Below are 6,509 nucleotides of genomic sequence, written 5' to 3' on the forward strand. Positions count from 1 at the left end.
AGAGAGCTTCTTATGTAAATAGATAAAAGATAGAAAGATTTCAATAATGAGGTAACAACTGAGCTGAGACCTAAAGAATGAGAAGTGGTTAGACAGTAGGTAATAGTGAACAATTTAAGGGTAAGTAGATTGCTTATTCTCTCTCTCTCTCTCTCTCTCTCTCTCTCTCTCTCTCTCTCTCTCTCTCTTTCTCTCCTTTCTGACCTCAAAATTAAGAACAAAGTTATCTAAATGTATATTAATACTGTGAAGGAGCTTGACTAGCATAGAATAATATATACAAGATCTTAAGCCCAGTGTGTAGAGGCTCAGAGCTTTTTCATCACAACCTGAAAAGTCAATCTAGTTGCTTCAGAACAGTCAAATCTGCACTGATGAAAAAGCAATATGCAATGGAGTTCTGAGTTATTAGTTGTCATTATATGGTTGATTTAGCACTATTTTAAAATGAAAGATGTGATGTTAGCATATCTTTAAGTAAGACAAATTAAAGGAATAGTTATTTTAAAAATTTAAGACCAGATTTTAACAGGAATAGTTATTTTAAAAATTTAAGTCCTGAGCCTGGCCAGTGTCGCTCAGCTGGTTGAGAATTTTCCTATGCACCAGGAGGACGCTGGTTTGATTCCTGGTCAGGGCACATGCCTGGAGTTGTGGACTTGATCCCCAGTATGGGGCATGCAGGAGCCAGCGGATCGATATTGCTCTCTCATCCATGTTTCTATCTCTCTCTCCCTCTCCCTTCCTTTCTCTGAAATCAATAAAAACATATTTGAAAGAAATTTTTCGGTGCTGCTTTAAATCGTTTAAATAAACAAGGATTTTGACAGTAAGGTGTGGTGAAAGTACATGGGATTTGCAGTTGGGAGACTCAGCTCTACTCTTTTCACTGCCATTATTTAGTCATGTGACATTTGACAATTTTCTCCAACTTCTCTAAGCCCTTTTGCTTCATTAGTAACATAAGCATGATGTATTAGATACATCACAACTGGAACAATCGCAGGTGAGTGATGGATAATGGTCTGGGAATATTTTTCAGGAACTCATTCTTTTCTTTTTAATTTAAATCATTTTTTATTTTTTATTGCAGTTGACATACAATATCATATTAGTTTCAGGTGTACATCCCAGTGATTAGGCATTATATAACTTACTAAGTGATCATCCCAATAAATCTAGTAACCATCTGACACGATACATAGTTATTAGAATATTATTGACTATATTCCCTATGCAGTACTTTACATACCTCTGACTATTCTGTAACAACCTATTTGTACTTTTAATCCCTTCACCTTTTCACCCATCCCCCCAACCCCTATCCTATCTGACAACCATCAGAATGTTCTCTGTATCTGTGAGTCTGTTTCTATTCTGTTTCTTCATTTATTTTGTTTTTTTATATTCATTTGTTGATAGATATGTATTTATTATCCTTTTATTGTTCATCTTATAGATCTTTTTTCCTTTTCTTCTTAAGTGGACACTCTATTCTAAATGATAGCTTTGCTAAATAGAGTAATCTTGGTTGTAGTTCCTTGCTTTTCATCTCTTTGAATATTTCTTGACACTTCCTCCTGGCCTGCAAAGTTTCTGTTGAGAAATCAGCTGACAGTCTTATGGGAGCTCCCTTGTAGATAACTGCTTTTCTCTTGATGCACTTAAGAATATCTTTGTCTTTAACTTTTTGCGTTTTGATTATGATGTGTCTTGGTTTGGGCCTCTTTGACTTCATTTTGTTTGGGACTCTCTGGGCTTTCTGGACTTGTGTGTCTATTTTCTTCAATAGACGAGAGAAGTTTTCTGTCATTATTTTTTTGTATAGGTTTTCAATTCCTCTCTCTCTCTCTCTCTCTCTCTCTCTCTCTCTCTCTCTCTCTCTTCTTTCTGGCATCCCCATCATTTGAATATTTGTATGCTTGAAGTTTTCCCAGAGGCTTCTTACACTATATTCATTTTCTGGGATCTTTTTTCTTTTTGTTATTCTTATTATTAGGCAGAATAGTAACAAGCTAGGGCAATTTCTTGACAAATGGAATAAGGGAAACTGAGACAAAATAATTAAACAAGGCCAAACAATTTACAGCAGTTTACAGCCAGCTAATGAATCATAAGATTTTATTTTCCCTAACCAAGGACTACTAAGAGCAAATGGTTTACACATTCCAGACAGTCTCTCTTCAATAATGTTATTTAAAAATAACACTAACTAGAAAATAACCCTGGCCCCTCTATATACACATTTTGATGAATCAACATATTAAAGGACACATCAGAAAAGCTAATGAATATTCTGTTGAAACCCTCCCCTGAGACCTCCCTAGGATTCCAGTTGGTCAAAGAAAGATAAAAAAGCCTCAAGACAAATGATCCACACGTGCTCTAGTTAAAACATGTCCATGCCTTGTATCTTTGCTGTTTTTATCCTAAACTCTAAGGGACCCCATGAGACTTGCCACCAACGGAGCAGCAGGCAGCATCAACTCATCCTGGGCTTCCCTCCCAAACCTGTCTCCAGGGCCTCCTTTTTCTCTGACTTCTCAGTGAGCTCACTTCTTTTACTGTAACTTAGATATCCAATGCAGCCCCGCCTAGGCTCTCTCCTGTTGCTTTTTCTACCTTAAGCCCTTCCTTTGTTTCACTGTCCCCGGCTTTAATAAACATACTCTCAAAATCACCTGGACTCATGCTATGCAATCTTTCCTATACAAAATCAAGAATGCACACACTGCCGGTGGGCCCAAGGCAAACCCACTCCCGGCCCAGACCCCATCTGGTAACAACTGCATGTTTTCTGCTTTCTTAGCTTTCAAATCTCTGATTTGATCCTCTGCTCCATCTACTCCACATTTGAGTCCTTGTAATGTATTCTTCATTTCAGTTCATGTATTCTTCATTTCTTTTTTATGGTTTCTAGATTCGATTTTATGTTTTCTGTCTCTCTGTTGAAGTTCTCTGCTAAGTACAGCTACTCTTCCCTTAAGCTTATTGAGCATGCATATAACCAGTGTTTTGAACTCTGCATCTAAGTAGATTGCTTATTCCTTAAATCCCTAGTGGTAGGACTTCTATTCAACCAAATTTCGCATTGTTTAGTTTTTTCTGAAGTTTTGCTCTGTAATTTCATTTGGGACCTGTTTCTTTGTCACCTCATTTTGCCAGCCTCCTTGTGTTTGTTTCTATGTATTAGGTAGAGATGATGCATCTCCTGGGCTTGGTAGAGTGGCCTAATGTAGTAGGTGTCCTGTAGGGTCCAGTGGCACAACCTCCCCATTCACTCAAGCTGGGCACTTCAGGTGCACTTCTCCCGATATGGACTGTGTACAACTCTCTTATTGTAGTTGAGCCTTGATTGCTGTTAGCGCATCAATGGGAGGGATTTAGCCCTAGGCTGATGTGCTGCAAGGACTGGATGCACCCACTGACTATCATGGAGGATCAGCAGTGCAGGGGCCCAATCCACAGAGCAGGACTTATTTCAGTGGGGTTCTGGTGCCTGCTGAGTCTTCCCCTTGAGTGTGTCAATTGTGGAGATGTTTTAATATGGTCTGAAACTGTCCTCCAGGTTTGCACTGCCTCTGAGGCTTCCAGTAGCTGCAGGCCAAGGTCAGCACTACCTGTGTTCTGCCCTGAGCCACCCAGCCTGAGCTACTGAGCGATCTGCAGATGGCAGCTACTTCTACTGGGCTTGGAGGTGCCCAGGTCAGGACAAGATATGAACCATGACTGGCTGCTGCTAGTGCTGGGCCTGGGTCCACTTAGCAAGAGGTACAGGGCAGCTGAGGCCAGATACCATTTCTTTGAGAGATTTTAGGTAAGTCCAAAGAATGAGGCAAGACAGGCCATTAGTATGGAAAAGCCACTGAAAATAGTTGAGTAAGCCCACAAGTTTGGTGGGGCTGGGTCTTAGGGAATCACCAGGGCAGGGCAAACAGTTGATGGAGACTCAGATATGGTGCCAGCCTGCCAGTTCTGTGGTGGAAGAGCTCATCAAAGGAACAATGGCCTCCACCAACACTTCTGTCTGGGAGAAAGCTGCCTCTGCCCACCCCCTCCAACTCTCACCCTAATGCCAGAGAATTCAGTTCCTCCCTATATGTCCCTGGTGCCTTTTGAGCTGCAATCCCAGTGTTGGAGCTCAGAGGGAGTTAATCAGGGTAAATCTGTGTATGGGCCCTTTAAGAACTGCCTGGGACTCCAGCAGCCTCTATGTCACTCAATTCCCTCTGGTTTTTATAGCCAGAAGTTATGGGGACTTCTCTTCCCACCACTAGAACCCTGGGTTTGGGGCCTGGTCTAGTGCTGGGATCCCTCACTTCTCAATGGGGACTCCACAGCTGAGATATCCCTCCCTATTTTTATCCATCACCCAATACTGGAGCTTGGCTGTACCACAGTCACCCTCAGAGCCCTGCCAGACCCCCACTCCACCAGATGCATGCTGCCACTGTCGCCTTCTGGCTTGAGACCTACACCACCTCTCCACCTGAGGATGCCGCCAGTGACAAGGACTTCGCACCAGATGCTCACTCTGCTCACTTCTATTGCGTAAGTTTTCCCTCTCTGTGTGTAACCTGCATGTGACTCTATTGGCTTGTTAAGGAGGTCTCCCTTAGTAAATCTGGCATTGTGGAAAGACACAATGTGTGTGACTCCTTTTGGAGATGCTCCCTTGTTCATGATGCTTTCCCATGTAAAATATATGGAAAAAGGAGAGTGTCCACATAAATGGATGAAAGATGCCTGAAATCTTCTAAGAAAAATAATCTCTCTGGTTTGCCATTTCTAACTTAGAAAGCTTACCCAAGGTATCATGTTTTTACTTAGTAGTATATTATCATCTGCCTCCAGTTTACCCTTAAAACTCTTAAACTCTCTATCATCATCATTCCATCTCTTTCCAGAGTTATCTACTCTGCTTTTCACTGTGAAGTCATGACTTGGGGCTGTTCTTGTATTCCCAATGAAATGCATTTGTTTAAGTATTACTAAACACAGAGTCCCTAGAGCTTCAACCCAAATCGCTAGTTTTCCCTAACCCCTCCCATGTCTCTGAAAACCTAGAGACACTTGGAGAACTTCCTAACCATAGAAAAGAAAACACCAGGAAATGGCATGTATGCAGAAAATCCTGACTGTGCCAAGACAAAGTACTTTCCTGAACCACTTTCCATGCACTTCCCTGACATTCAGTAGTGCAGGAAAGGACCAATATGGCATGTATATGAAAAAATAACACCAAATTAGAAAGCCCAACTCCATTTCAAGGATTGGCTCCCTTTCTCATTAAGACATAAGAACAACAAAAAATTTGAAACAAAGTTTACTGGGGGGGAAAAAGAGTCTCTGTGGATAGGAAGAAATGTAAAATAGATTATTTTGTCTGCTCAATTCTGTCTGTTTCCCTTACTAGAGAGAAGCACCTCATACCATATGTATCCACATGTTGTTTTCTAGTTTGTGATTTTGTTTTTATTAGCACATTTTATTAGCATATTGGGTGTAATGGAAGTTTACTTGATGACCAATTTAGGGCTTGATTTTCATCTTAACACAGGAGCTTTTGAAAGTTGGGAACTTCTGTCCAGCCAGCATGGTTCAGTGGTTGAGCGTCAACCTATGAACTAGGAGGTCACAGTCTAATTCCCCATCAGGGCACATGCCCAGGTTGTGGGCTTGATTCCCAGTGGGGGTTGTGTAGGAGGCAACTGATTAATGATTCTCTCTCATCATTGATGTTTCTATCTCTCTCCCTCTCCCTTCCTCTCTGAAATCAACAAAAATATATTTTTTAATCAGAAATGGAACTCCGATTTGACCCAGTGATTCCAGAATATATCCTAAGAATCCTGAAACACCAATCAAAAAGAATACATCCACCCCTTTGTTCATAGCAGAGCTATTTACAATAGCTAAGACCTGGAAACAGCCCAGTGTCCATCAGTAGATGAGTAGATAAAAAAGATGTGGTACACTTGCATGGAATGCTATGCAGCTGTAATGAAGAAGGATCTCTTACCCTTTGAGACAGCCTGGAGGGACCTGGAGAGTATTATGCTAAGCTAAATAAGCCAGTCAGAGAAAGACAAGTATCGCATGATCTCATTTATATGTGGAATATAATGAACAAAATAAAGTGAGGAACAAAATAGATCCATAGACATGGAAGCATGGAACAGACTGAGGCATCTCAGAGAGAAGTGGGGAGGAGGGCGGGAAGAGATTAGCCAAAGAACTTATATGCATACATGCATAACCCATGGATACAGACAACAGTGCAGTGAAGGTCTGAGGAGGTAGTGGGAGCAGGTAGAAGGGTAAATGGGGAGTGGGGGAGAATGGGGAACATCTGTAATACTTTCAACAATAAAGATAAATTTTTAAAAAGAAAAACAAATAAACATAAGAAAAATATATCTAACAAAATGTAATAAAAGAAGAAAATTACTGCACATGCTCTGATGAAAATATTTTCAGGAATGAAAATGATGAACATAAGTATGAGT

The sequence above is a fragment of the Eptesicus fuscus genome, chromosome 2 (genome assembly GCF_027574615.1).
Source record: "Eptesicus fuscus isolate TK198812 chromosome 2, DD_ASM_mEF_20220401, whole genome shotgun sequence".
Classification (NCBI taxonomy): Eukaryota; Metazoa; Chordata; class Mammalia; order Chiroptera; family Vespertilionidae; genus Eptesicus; species Eptesicus fuscus.